The sequence below is a fragment of the Rhinoderma darwinii genome, unplaced genomic scaffold, assembly GCF_050947455.1.
Source record: "Rhinoderma darwinii isolate aRhiDar2 unplaced genomic scaffold, aRhiDar2.hap1 Scaffold_3900, whole genome shotgun sequence".
Lineage (NCBI taxonomy): Eukaryota > Metazoa > Chordata > Amphibia > Anura > Rhinodermatidae > Rhinoderma > Rhinoderma darwinii.
In genome coordinates, this window is record NW_027463525.1 from 1 (window position 1) to 13444 (window position 13444).

The 13444-nt window shown below is 49.4% G+C and overlaps 5 non-coding genes and 1 pseudogene across 5 annotated transcripts; all 6 read right to left on the bottom strand.

Moving 5' to 3' along the window:
* Positions 1 to 105: 105 nt before the first annotated feature.
* On the bottom strand, positions 106 to 296 carry LOC142708394 (U2 spliceosomal RNA). Its single transcript, XR_012868783.1, has one exon. It is a non-coding gene; the product is annotated as a U2 spliceosomal RNA (small nuclear RNA).
* A 1282-nt stretch (positions 297 to 1578) lies between these two features.
* On the bottom strand, positions 1579 to 1769 carry LOC142708406 (U2 spliceosomal RNA). Its single transcript, XR_012868794.1, has one exon. It is a non-coding gene; the product is annotated as a U2 spliceosomal RNA (small nuclear RNA).
* Positions 1770 to 3051: 1282 nt separating this feature from the next.
* Positions 3052 to 3242, bottom strand: LOC142708419 (U2 spliceosomal RNA). The gene has a single exon (XR_012868805.1). It is a non-coding gene; the product is annotated as a U2 spliceosomal RNA (small nuclear RNA).
* A 1282-nt stretch (positions 3243 to 4524) lies between these two features.
* On the bottom strand, positions 4525 to 4712 carry LOC142708430 (U2 spliceosomal RNA). The gene has a single exon (XR_012868815.1). It is a non-coding gene; the product is annotated as a U2 spliceosomal RNA (small nuclear RNA).
* A 5542-nt stretch (positions 4713 to 10254) lies between these two features.
* LOC142708436 (U2 spliceosomal RNA) lies at positions 10255 to 10356 on the bottom strand (annotated as a pseudogene).
* Positions 10357 to 11630: 1274 nt separating this feature from the next.
* LOC142708432 (U2 spliceosomal RNA) lies at positions 11631 to 11822 on the bottom strand. Its single transcript, XR_012868817.1, has one exon. It is a non-coding gene; the product is annotated as a U2 spliceosomal RNA (small nuclear RNA).
* Between the last annotated feature and the right edge of the window lie 1622 nt (positions 11823 to 13444).

Here is a 13444-nt window from a genome sequence, read left to right on the forward strand (position 1 = left end):
GGTGTTGAAATAATGGGATTAAAAGGGGAGATCCCTTCAGAAAGACAGAAACAATGGCAAAGAGAAAAAACACTTTTGGAATCTGATTTTAGTCAACACATAAGGGAAGGGTGCACCGGTCCTGGAAATACTGCAATACCAGGTCAATGCGTGGAGTGGACAGAGCAAGCTCTATTTCCATCTCCCTGTTCTAAAAATCCATTTAATATATGGTCCCCAGATAGGGGACGTATCAGATATTAAACTGATAAGAACAGATACTACACTTGATCTTAGCCAAAAGGCCGAGAAGCGATAACCCGAGCGGCCCTTGCCTTGCCCGAGCCTGTCCCATACTGCTGTTCACCCCTTGCAGCGATTCAGCCTACTCCTAGGCAATTCCATGGGGCCCTGCAGGCTCACACACATTTACAGCTACTAAGCGGGAGGTGAATAAAGGCCGGAGAGGAAGCCAGACAGGATTTGCTTCTTTTGCTTGCACCACAATGCAGTGCTGAAAGAGGAGGAATCTACATAAAAACGCCTTCCTGGCAACGCCCAAATGCCCTCCTGCCATGCAGATAAACACTGGCAGCGGCAGCAAGTGCATGCCCACAGCCACCCCTTGTTCCTTCACACCTTGTATCAGCTTTAATCCAGTCCTGTGCTGCCTGCTGAGCAGCACTGAACAACACTGCCTGGGCCCAGGCTTTTATCTCTGAGGCAGGCCCCATTATGATGTCAGAAAGCTGGCTCTGGAATCCTGAGGGCTCCACTATGACACGTGCAAAGTTCCGTCTGAACTTTATATAAGACTGTGAGGCTCAGTCAGTCACTCAGTGTTGCCTGAGAGGGCAACACTGCAACAGCCGGCCGCCAGGCTGTCTTTTTTTTGCACATTTATTTGCCTCCAGGAGGCCACAAGAGGGAGACAAGGGACTGCAAAATGGAAAATAGGCATCCACCAACTTTACAGACAACTTCTCTTTGCTCCTACAACCTCCATCCTTGCACAGTTTGTTATTCTTCCAGGTAACATAGTAACAAATCCAAATTGCTGCTCTCTTTGTAGGCAAGCAAGGGTTTGTTGCAACTGCAATTCTTACTTCTTCTTGAAATGTAGGGACGACAGTACATTCCATCACATCCACCTAGTGTACACAGGTAGGTCCATTGTGGCGGGTAGGCGGCTGGCTGCTTTAATGGCTGTTTGCTGTTCCCCTACTCCACTCCACTCCACTATTTGACTGTGGTGCTGCATCAATCAGTGGCTGGCTCAGGTGCAGCTCTTTAACTTACCTAGGAGGGAGGGAGGGAGGGCGGAGAGAAGACAAGGAAGGTGAATGAGCTGTTCCAATGTGAAATGCCGGAAACACAGAAACACAGAAGACACACACACACACACACACAACAAGAGGTGGCAATGTATTCATTAATTGCATTTAATAAATGAGCTCATTATCACACATGACTGTACAAATGCATTGTCCAACAGGTGTTGAAATAATGGGATTAAAAGGGGAGATCCCTTCAGAAAGACAGAAACAATGGCAAAGAGAAAAAACACTTTTGGAATCTGATTTTAGTCAACACATAAGGGAAGGGTGCACCGGTCCTGGAAATACTGCAATACCAGGTCAATGCGTGGAGTGGACAGAGCAAGCTCTATTTCCATCTCCCTGTTCTAAAAATCCATTTAATATATGGTCCCCAGATAGGGGACGTATCAGATATTAAACTGATAAGAACAGATACTACACTTGATCTTAGCCAAAAGGCCGAGAAGCGATAACCCGAGCGGCCCTTGCCTTGCCCGAGCCTGTCCCATACTGCTGTTCACCCCTTGCAGCGATTCAGCCTACTCCTAGGCAATTCCATGGGGCCCTGCAGGCTCACACACATTTACAGCTACTAAGCGGGAGGTGAATAAAGGCCGGAGAGGAAGCCAGACAGGATTTGCTTCTTTTGCTTGCACCACAATGCAGTGCTGAAAGAGGAGGAATCTACATAAAAACGCCTTCCTGGCAACGCCCAAATGCCCTCCTGCCATGCAGATAAACACTGGCAGCGGCAGCAAGTGCATGCCCACAGCCACCCCTTGTTCCTTCACACCTTGTATCAGCTTTAATCCAGTCCTGTGCTGCCTGCTGAGCAGCACTGAACAACACTGCCTGGGCCCAGGCTTTTATCTCTGAGGCAGGCCCCATTATGATGTCAGAAAGCTGGCTCTGGAATCCTGAGGGCTCCACTATGACACGTGCAAAGTTCCGTCTGAACTTTATATAAGACTGTGAGGCTCAGTCAGTCACTCAGTGTTGCCTGAGAGGGCAACACTGCAACAGCCGGCCGCCAGGCTGTCTTTTTTTTGCACATTTATTTGCCTCCAGGAGGCCACAAGAGGGAGACAAGGGACTGCAAAATGGAAAATAGGCATCCACCAACTTTACAGACAACTTCTCTTTGCTCCTACAACCTCCATCCTTGCACAGTTTGTTATTCTTCCAGGTAACATAGTAACAAATCCAAATTGCTGCTCTCTTTGTAGGCAAGCAAGGGTTTGTTGCAACTGCAATTCTTACTTCTTCTTGAAATGTAGGGACGACAGTACATTCCATCACATCCACCTAGTGTACACAGGTAGGTCCATTGTGGCGGGTAGGCGGCTGGCTGCTTTAATGGCTGTTTGCTGTTCCCCTACTCCACTCCACTCCACTATTTGACTGTGGTGCTGCATCAATCAGTGGCTGGCTCAGGTGCAGCTCTTTAACTTACCTAGGAGGGAGGGAGGGAGGGCGGAGAGAAGACAAGGAAGGTGAATGAGCTGTTCCAATGTGAAATGCCGGAAACACAGAAACACAGAAGACACACACACACACACACACAACAAGAGGTGGCAATGTATTCATTAATTGCATTTAATAAATGAGCTCATTATCACACATGACTGTACAAATGCATTGTCCAACAGGTGTTGAAATAATGGGATTAAAAGGGGAGATCCCTTCAGAAAGACAGAAACAATGGCAAAGAGAAAAAACACTTTTGGAATCTGATTTTAGTCAACACATAAGGGAAGGGTGCACCGGTCCTGGAAATACTGCAATACCAGGTCAATGCGTGGAGTGGACAGAGCAAGCTCTATTTCCATCTCCCTGTTCTAAAAATCCATTTAATATATGGTCCCCAGATAGGGGACGTATCAGATATTAAACTGATAAGAACAGATACTACACTTGATCTTAGCCAAAAGGCCGAGAAGCGATAACCCGAGCGGCCCTTGCCTTGCCCGAGCCTGTCCCATACTGCTGTTCACCCCTTGCAGCGATTCAGCCTACTCCTAGGCAATTCCATGGGGCCCTGCAGGCTCACACACATTTACAGCTACTAAGCGGGAGGTGAATAAAGGCCGGAGAGGAAGCCAGACAGGATTTGCTTCTTTTGCTTGCACCACAATGCAGTGCTGAAAGAGGAGGAATCTACATAAAAACGCCTTCCTGGCAACGCCCAAATGCCCTCCTGCCATGCAGATAAACACTGGCAGCGGCAGCAAGTGCATGCCCACAGCCACCCCTTGTTCCTTCACACCTTGTATCAGCTTTAATCCAGTCCTGTGCTGCCTGCTGAGCAGCACTGAACAACACTGCCTGGGCCCAGGCTTTTATCTCTGAGGCAGGCCCCATTATGATGTCAGAAAGCTGGCTCTGGAATCCTGAGGGCTCCACTATGACACGTGCAAAGTTCCGTCTGAACTTTATATAAGACTGTGAGGCTCAGTCAGTCACTCAGTGTTGCCTGAGAGGGCAACACTGCAACAGCCGGCCGCCAGGCTGTCTTTTTTTTGCACATTTATTTGCCTCCAGGAGGCCACAAGAGGGAGACAAGGGACTGCAAAATGGAAAATAGGCATCCACCAACTTTACAGACAACTTCTCTTTGCTCCTACAACCTCCATCCTTGCACAGTTTGTTATTCTTCCAGGTAACATAGTAACAAATCCAAATTGCTGCTCTCTTTGTAGGCAAGCAAGGGTTTGTTGCAACTGCAATTCTTACTTCTTCTTGAAATGTAGGGACGACAGTACATTCCATCACATCCACCTAGTGTACACAGGTAGGTCCATTGTGGCGGGTAGGCGGCTGGCTGCTTTAATGGCTGTTTGCTGTTCCCCTACTCCACTCCACTCCACTATTTGACTGTGGTGCTGCATCAATCAGTGGCTGGCTCAGGTGCAGCTCTTTAACTTACCTAGGAGGGAGGGAGGGAGGGCGGAGAGAAGACAAGGAAGGTGAATGAGCTGTTCCAATGTGAAATGCCGGAAACACAGAAACACAGAAGACACACACACACACACACACAACAAGAGGTGGCAATGTATTCATTAATTGCATTTAATAAATGAGCTCATTATCACACATGACTGTACAAATGCATTGTCCAACAGGTGTTGAAATAATGGGATTAAAAGGGGAGATCCCTTCAGAAAGACAGAAACAATGGCAAAGAGAAAAAACACTTTTGGAATCTGATTTTAGTCAACACATAAGGGAAGGGTGCACCGGTCCTGGAAATACTGCAATACCAGGTCAATGCGTGGAGTGGACAGAGCAAGCTCTATTTCCATCTCCCTGTTCTAAAAATCCATTTAATATATGGTCCCCAGATAGGGGACGTATCAGATATTAAACTGATAAGAACAGATTTTTTGATTGAAAATTGCTTTATTGACAATCAATCGTCATCATACAAACATTACTGCGACGCAGCGCAAGCCATGAAGCAGCAAATAATAAATAATAACAGTCGTCAAACATAACATGACAGTATAATACACAGTACAGGCTAGCCTATGCTATACATTACACCACATGCTACACTAACATTCTTGCATTCACTAAAGCCAAACAACAAAGCATTACAGACAAGTGATGGGATAGGGGAGTGGGTAGGAGGGGATAGGGAAGGGGGAAATCACAGGCCCGAAGCTTTATTGAAAGACAACACACAAGAAGGGAGAGTGGGGGGAAGGGGAGTATCAGTCCTCTTCCTCATCGACGTCCGGGCTGTCCCAGGTGGAATAGTCTCTGAGCAGGCTGTGGATCAGCCTGCGGCAGTCCTGGACGGACACACTCTCTCTCCGCAAAATCAGACGGTTCCTGGCGAACCATATAGCGTCCTTAAAGCAGTTCATAAGGCGCCAGGCTTCCTGGATTGCTCCATCCGTGGTATTCCCAGGAAATAGTCCATAAAGTACCGAGCGGTACGACAGTCTGTTCCTGGGTACTGAGTCCTTGAGTTCATGTTCCAAGGCTTTCAACAGACCCTGTGCAAAGGGGCACTGCCAGAAAATGTGCAAAGATGTTTCCTCCGTGAAGGGGCACCTGGGGCAGTACCGGGTCTTGCACAGGTTGCGGGCATGCATGAATGACCTAAGAGGCAGTCCTCCCTGGATGGCCATCCATGAAATGTCCTTGTGCCCGTTGGTCAACCTGCCAGATGACACGTTAGTCCAAACAGTCTCCAACGTGTCGGCATGAAGCCCTGGAACAAACTCCAGTGAGTCCTTTGCTCTGATGTGCTTGTGGATCGTCTTAGGTTTCCACAAGTCGGGCTTAAGACCCTCCAGTTGATGCTCCCTCACAAACCGGACGACATCTCCGTAGAACCAGGGAGCGTGCCAGTTGTAAGGGAAGGAGCTGTCCCACTTATCCCAGCCAAAACCTCGCCAGAGGGGAAGGAGGAAGTAGCGGGACATGGCCTTGCCCGCAGAGCCGTTTGCTGTCCTCAGAGTCCTACGAACACAGTCACATACAAAAGCGATCCGCAGCAGAGTGGGAATGTCGGGTATACCCTTCCCACCTTTGCGGGGCTCCTTGTACATAACAGTCCGCTTTACTCTGTCCATTTTCGAGCCCCAGATGAAGCGAAACACAGTCCTGGTAATGGCCCTCGAGACCGTTGCAAGAGGGGGCCATGCCTGTGCAGTGTATTGTAGCACAGGCAAGACTTCGTTACGCAGGACCATTGCTTTGCCCTCAATAGTGAGTTGTCTGAGGCTCCACAGTCCGATCCTTTGGTTGACTTTGGCCAAGCGTTCTTCCCACGACTTTAGGGCTGCACCTTCCTTACCGAACCAGACTCCCAGAATTTTGATGAAGTCCGGCTTGATAGTAAACGGGAAGGAGGCAGGAGAAGGCAGGTACCACTTTCCGAAGAGCATGGCTTCCGACTTCCCGCAGTTGACTTTTGCCCCTGAAGCGCGTCCGAACTCCTCACAGGTCTGGACGAGTGCAGTCACCGAACTCTGGTCAGCGCAGAAGACGGTCACGTCGTCCATGTACAGCGAGCATTTGACCTCGAAGTGTCCTGGACCTGGTGCGGTGATCCCTCTGATCTCTCCATTCTGCCGGATAGCCTCTGCGAAGAGCTCTATAACACAAACAAAAAGGAGAGGTGAAAGAGGACAGCCTTGTCTAACCCCCGACGATACAGGAAAGGGGTCAGTCTTCCAGCCGTTCACCAGCACCGAGCTGTAAATGTCGCAATACATCAGGTTAACATACAAACAGAACAACTTGCCAAGCCGCAGCCTACGCAGAGCCTTACCCATGAATTCGTGAGAGACCCGGTCAAAAGCCTTCTCCTGATCCAGACTGACCAGGGCCGCGTGTGTACGGCGGCTTTGCATGTAATGCACCGTGTCCCTCACCAGGGCCAGACTGTCGGCCACCCTACGGCCAGGAATGCCGCAGGTTTGGTCCGATCCGATGATCTGTCCGATGACAACCTTCAGTCTGTTGGTCAATACTTTGGCGAGGATCTTGTAGTCCACGTTCAGGAGAGAGATGGGACGCCAGTTTTTCAGGTCACATCTCTCCCCCTTCCGCTTATACAAGATCGTGATCATGCCTTCTCTCAAGGACGGTGGCATTCTACCCTCCACCACCATCTCCTCATAGAGCTCCAGCAGGTCCGGACAGATCAAGTCCCCCAGCGCTACATAGAGCTCTGCTGGGAGACCATCACTGCCCGGGGTCCTGCCGGGTCTGAAGGATTTAGCGGCAGAGAGCAGTTCCTCCACCGTCAGGGGTACGTCCATAGCCTCCGTACCTGCAGGATCAAGATGATTAGTGATACCTGACAGGAATTTATCGGCGGCTTCGGGGTCAGTGGTTTTCCGGGAGTAGAGGCTTCGGTAGTAGTCTGTGACGACTCCCATCACCTCCTTCTTCCCAGAATGCATGTTTCCGGTCTCATCTCGGAGTTCCTTCAGGGGCGTGTGGCCGGCATGGAGTTTCCTGAAAAAGAACGAGTTACATTTCTCACCCTTCTCCAGGTTCTCCACCTTGGAACGAAAGACAATTCGCTTGGATTCCTCCTCAAAGTGCCTTTTCAGGCCCTTTTTGGCTTCCTCCAGCTCCTTCCTGACGTCCCAGCCGCATTGAAGGAGGTCTTGCAGGGATCGCAGCTGACGCTGCATCTCTCTGAAGTCTCTCTTCCTCTCACACGCCTGTTGACGACTTTTTGCCTGAAAGAAACAACGAAATTCAACTTTAACATATTCCCACCAGTCACAGGTTTTGTCAAAGAAAACTTTATCATTCCTCCAAACAATATAGGCGTCTCTAAGTTCCGCCAGTACCTCTTCTCTTTCCAGCAGGGCACAATTCAGCTTCCAGGAGCCAGGGCCGGGAGGAAAACCGTGGCCGATGGCACCCCGGAAGAGAATGGCCCTGTGGTCAGAGAAGAAGCAGGGGACCATGGAGTGCCCATGCTGCTTGACTGCCCGGGAGGTGAACACAAAGTCAATCCGAGAACGAAGTGAGCCATCGGGTCGGCTCCATGAATAGTTCACAGAGCCGATCCCCATGGAGCCCACAACGTCCTGCAAGGATGCTTCGGTTACCATCTCGATAAGCAGTTTGGAACTGACATCCAGCTTGATTGAAGTGCCGGAACTTCGTCCATCCTCTTCGATGGGGCAGTTGAAGTCCCCGGCCATCACCACTGCCCTAGTGGTGGCGAGCTGGGTCCGCAGGGTCTGGAATAGTTCCAGGCGCTCAGCCTTCATAGGGGGAGCGTACACGTTGATGAGCCTAATCGGCTCTCCCGCCCAGGAACCGTCTACGACCAACAAGCGGCCGCAGACGAGCTCCTGGACAGAGTCAACAGTAAATACGCCTCCCCTAATCAGGATGGCAACCCCTGCAGACTTACAGTCGCCCCCACCAGACCAGTAGGACGGGCCATGGGTCCACTGCCTGGCCAGATGATGGTATGACCTGGAAGAGGGGAGAGTACATTCCTGCAGCATAAATACATCACTCGACTGCTTGGAAAGAAAAGTTAGCACCATCTGACATCTAGTCCTATCTCTAACACTCCTCACATTGAGGCTAAAGATGTTAAGTTTAGCAGCCATGGGGGAGAATAAAGAAGGTTAGTGCAAACGATACACCTTAGTTACCAGTCCGGTCGGGCGGATCCTCCTCTCTGGAGCCTGGCGGGTCCGGAAGATCCAGCAGGCCCTCTGACAAAAATTGTTCCAGGATTGTAGCCACCTGGATGTCTGTTGTGAAGTCGATGACCTCAGGTTCAGACACGAGTTCCTCCACCATCTGCTCCATTTCCTCCTGCTGCGCAAGGGAATCTTCGCAGATTTCCACGACTTGTCTCTTTGAGGACTCAGCAGCTGGGCTGTCCCTCACCTTTCTCTTCCTCTGGATGGCACCTGAGGAGACAAGAGGGGGAAAATCCTCCAGGGAGAGGACTCCAGCAGCTGGAGGGGAAGATGTTAGTGCTGCTGGAGCTGGGGAGAAGGGAGGCTGGGTTGGGAGAGGTGCAGGTGACAGGACCACTGAGATGGGTGGGTAGGAGAAGGTGAGAGCCTCAGTGGGGGTGACAGGGGTTGGGGACGGGGGGGTGGGGAGGGCCGGGCGAGGGAGGGTGGGAAGGGTAGGGCGAGGGAGGGCCGGGAGAGGGGGGGGAGGGACTGTCGTCTTCTTACCATCCTTCTTTTTCCCGGTCTTCTGTGCCGCTGGAGCTCTGGCTGGGGCGGGGTTCCCTCTGGCTGGAGCTTTCGCTGCTACAGTTGCCCAGGATCGATCCCTCTTCGGGCAGTCCTTGTAAGAGTGGGCTGCTTGTCCGCAGAGGTTGCACATTGTCCGTTTCGGGCAGTCTTTGGTCTCGTGTCCTGTTACCCGGCAGTTCTTGCAGGCGTCCTCCTTGCAGTCCTTCACCGAATGACCCTTCTTGCTGCATCTCCTGCAGATCTGCGGCATGTCCGGGTAGTAGATGAGGCCGTAGGAGTTGCCCAGCGAGAATGACTGGGGCAGGTGCTGGAGGCCGTCTTCCGCGCTCGAATCCTTGTTCAGTCGGACGATTACCGACCACTTGCCAGTCCAGAAGCCGAGTCCGTTCAGGATGTGGGTGGGTTCCCTCACCACTGTGCAGAACCGCTTCAGGAGCGTGGTGATGTCTTTGCCGGGGGTGTGTGGGTTCCGCATTGAGACCGTCACCCGCCTTTCCTCTCTTTGGACAGGGCAGTTGCCCACAAAGCGAGAGAAAGGGGATTCAGGCCTCGCCGCTTTCACCATCTCCCAGTACCTTCTGCAGATGTTGATCGAAGCGAAGGTCACGAAGAACATCCCGGTCATGAAGGCCTGGATACTGATGGTCTCCGGCTTAGCGAAGCCCTGATCCAGGAGCATCTTCTGGCAGAACACTTCTTCCGTCATGTCCGGCACTCTCCCGTCCACCTCCTTGAGCTTCAGGGCCACCGTCTGCTTCATCCAGGGCTCCAGGGTTGGAGCAGCCTGGTTCGGCTTCCTGGTGGCCTGTTGGCTTGAGGAGGCTTCAGGAGGAGATGTCCTGGCCTGGGCCGGCTCACCTGGTCCATCTGCCTTCTCCTTCTGGGTGGCAGGGTTGCTGGTTGAGGCCATGGCTTCTTCCAGCTGTTCCTGTCGCTTGGGGAGGATCTTCGATAGCTCTTTCCCGAAGGGGGCGGAGCTATGCAAATCTTCTCCTTGCTGGCCGAGGTTCTTCCACGAAATTTCTTCCGCAGCGGTTCCTCGTCGAGCTTCTTCTTCTGCGGCCGAGCTTCTTCGAAGATCCCCTTCAGCAGCGGCTCTTCTCCGAAGTTCTCCTTCTTCTTCCCGGCAGCGATCTCCCGGAGCTTCTTCCTCGATGGCGGCTTCTCCCTTCTGGATCGTCGTCTTCGCTGGTTCTTCTCCGCAGTTCGTCGCCGGCTTCGTCTGGAACGCTCTTGGATCGCTAAGCTAGTGTTTATAGCCCCCAGTGGTTCTCCGAGCTATCTATCCTTACAAGGACTGATAAGAACAGATACTACACTTGATCTTAGCCAAAAGGCCGAGAAGCGATAACCCGAGCGGCCCTTGCCTTGCCCGAGCCTGTCCCATACTGCTGTTCACCCCTTGCAGCGATTCAGCCTACTCCTAGGCAATTCCATGGGGCCCTGCAGGCTCACACACATTTACAGCTACTAAGCGGGAGGTGAATAAAGGCCGGAGAGGAAGCCAGACAGGATTTGCTTCTTTTGCTTGCACCACAATGCAGTGCTGAAAGAGGAGGAATCTACATAAAAACGCCTTCCTGGCAACGCCCAAATGCCCTCCTGCCATGCAGATAAACACTGGCAGCGGCAGCAAGTGCATGCCCACAGCCACCCCTTGTTCCTTCACACCTTGTATCAGCTTTAATCCAGTCCTGTGCTGCCTGCTGAGCAGCACTGAACAACACTGCCTGGGCCCAGGCTTTTATCTCTGAGGCAGGCCCCATTATGATGTCAGAAAGCTGGCTCTGGAATCCTGAGGGCTCCACTATGACACGTGCAAAGTTCCGTCTGAACTTTATATAAGACTGTGAGGCTCAGTCAGTCACTCAGTGTTGCCTGAGAGGGCAACACTGCAACAGCCGGCCGCCAGGCTGTCTTTTTTTTGCACATTTATTTGCCTCCAGGAGGCCACAAGAGGGAGACAAGGGACTGCAAAATGGAAAATAGGCATCCACCAACTTTACAGACAACTTCTCTTTGCTCCTACAACCTCCATCCTTGCACAGTTTGTTATTCTTCCAGGTAACATAGTAACAAATCCAAATTGCTGCTCTCTTTGTAGGCAAGCAAGGGTTTGTTGCAACTGCAATTCTTACTTCTTCTTGAAATGTAGGGACGACAGTACATTCCATCACATCCACCTAGTGTACACAGGTAGGTCCATTGTGGCGGGTAGGCGGCTGGCTGCTTTAATGGCTGTTTGCTGTTCCCCTACTCCACTCCACTCCACTATTTGACTGTGGTGCTGCATCAATCAGTGGCTGGCTCAGGTGCAGCTCTTTAACTTACCTAGGAGGGAGGGAGGGCGGAGAGAAGACAAGGAAGGTGAATGAGCTGTTCCAATGTGAAATGCCGGAAACACAGAAACACAGAAGACACACACACACACACAACAAGAGGTGGCAATGTATTCATTAATTGCATTTAATAAATGAGCTCATTATCACACATGACTGTACAAATGCATTGTCCAACAGGTGTTGAAATAATGGGATTAAAAGGGGAGATCCCTTCAGAAAGACAGAAACAATGGCAAAGAGAAAAAACACTTTTGGAATCTGATTTTAGTCAACACATAAGGGAAGGGTGCACCGGTCCTGGAAATACTGCAATACCAGGTCAATGCGTGGAGTGGACAGAGCAAGCTCTATTTCCATCTCCCTGTTCTAAAAATCCATTTAATATATGGTCCCCAGATAGGGGACGTATCAGATATTAAACTGATAAGAACAGATAAGGTTTCAACAAAGTTTTTTATTGGCAAAAATAATATATTTTACAGACTTTTTTTAAAATTGAAACCACAAGATAAAATCAACAGCATAATACATGAATATTCATACATTTAAATGAATACAAAAGTAATAATAATAAGACCAGTAATACAGATGTTATAATAAAAGTACAGAACAATAGCAGGATAAAATTTATACAGGGCATAAAAGACATAAAAGAATAAAACCATTTTTATTTACAATGTTATGGTATTCCACATTTGCAAACACCACATGGATGTTGCTTCTTTTACCCCTAGCTGCTTTTTGTCCCTAAGATAATAAATATACATTTCACTTAGGGCATATTTCACACAATTTTTAACGTCAATAAAATCATGTTTAAAAAGCAGAATGTTCCTAACCTTCCAGATGGCATTCTTAAAACAGTTTAAAATGATCCAACAGACCATTTGCTGTTTAAAACTTGGGCAGTTAAAAAGACCATAAAACACGTATTCAAATTTAAGATCTTTAAGACCGCAGGCCCATTTCAGCAATGGGCCTACCTTCCTCCAAACCTCCTGTGCATATGGGCAGTTCCAAAACAGGTGCATTACCGTCTCGTCGTCACCACACCTGTCTCTCGGGCACTTGGCTCTCGCCACCAGTCCTCGCCTATGCTGGAATTCACGAGTAGGGAGGCACTGGTGAACGATTGCCCAGGCAAGGTCCTTGTGCACATTTGCCATAAATTTCCCGAAAACGTTCCGCCACACCACCTTGGACCTTGCCTGTGAGAAATTTGAAACTGCCAGTGTATCCTCCTGCCGCCTACAGGAGAGTGACACTTTTTTCTGGTCCCCCAATATGTCAGGCTCCAATTCTTGGAGACCTAGGAGCCTGACAGTTTTTTCGAGCACCGCATATTGTTTTGGGGGACACAGAAGCACAGGAGAATTCAAAGGGACACGAAACCATCGTTTAAAAATCATGCCCGTAGCGTACTTTAAAAAGTAGCTAAAAATACCATCAGAATTATACATTTTAAAACAGAAGCAAAAGTATTTAATGTAAAAGAAGTTAAAAAGGTTAGGAACATCTCTCCCGCCATTGTCCTTACATCTGTACATAAAATCACGTTTTAGTTTTTCCATTTTGGAACCCCATAAAAACATAAAACAGATCCTGGTCACTTTTTTAATATATAAAATTGTTGGAGGGAAAACCATAGCTACATAAAGCATTATGGGTAATAAAACAGATTTAATTATTAAAACTTTTCCCTCCATGGTGAGATTTCTCAAATTCCACATTAAAACCTTTTTTTCCATTTTGGCAATTACTGAATCCCAATTGGGTCTCCCATCGTTTTCTTGATTAAAAACAATTCCTAAAATTTTTATCTGATCCTGCTGCATGTTAACTCCTGGTGTCACAGAGGAATCCCATACACCAGTATAAAAACAGTCACACTTATCAACGTTTAATTTAAAACTAGAGGCTTCACAAAAAAAGCCGGTGTTCCTCAATGCCCGTCTCATAGAAGCGGCGTCTGGGCATAGGACGGTGGCGTCATCCATATAGCCTAGGATTTTTATCTGGTTCCCCCTTCCTCCAGGTATGGGCACGCCTCTGATGACTTTATCATCTCTTATTAGGGTGAACAGAGGTTCTATGG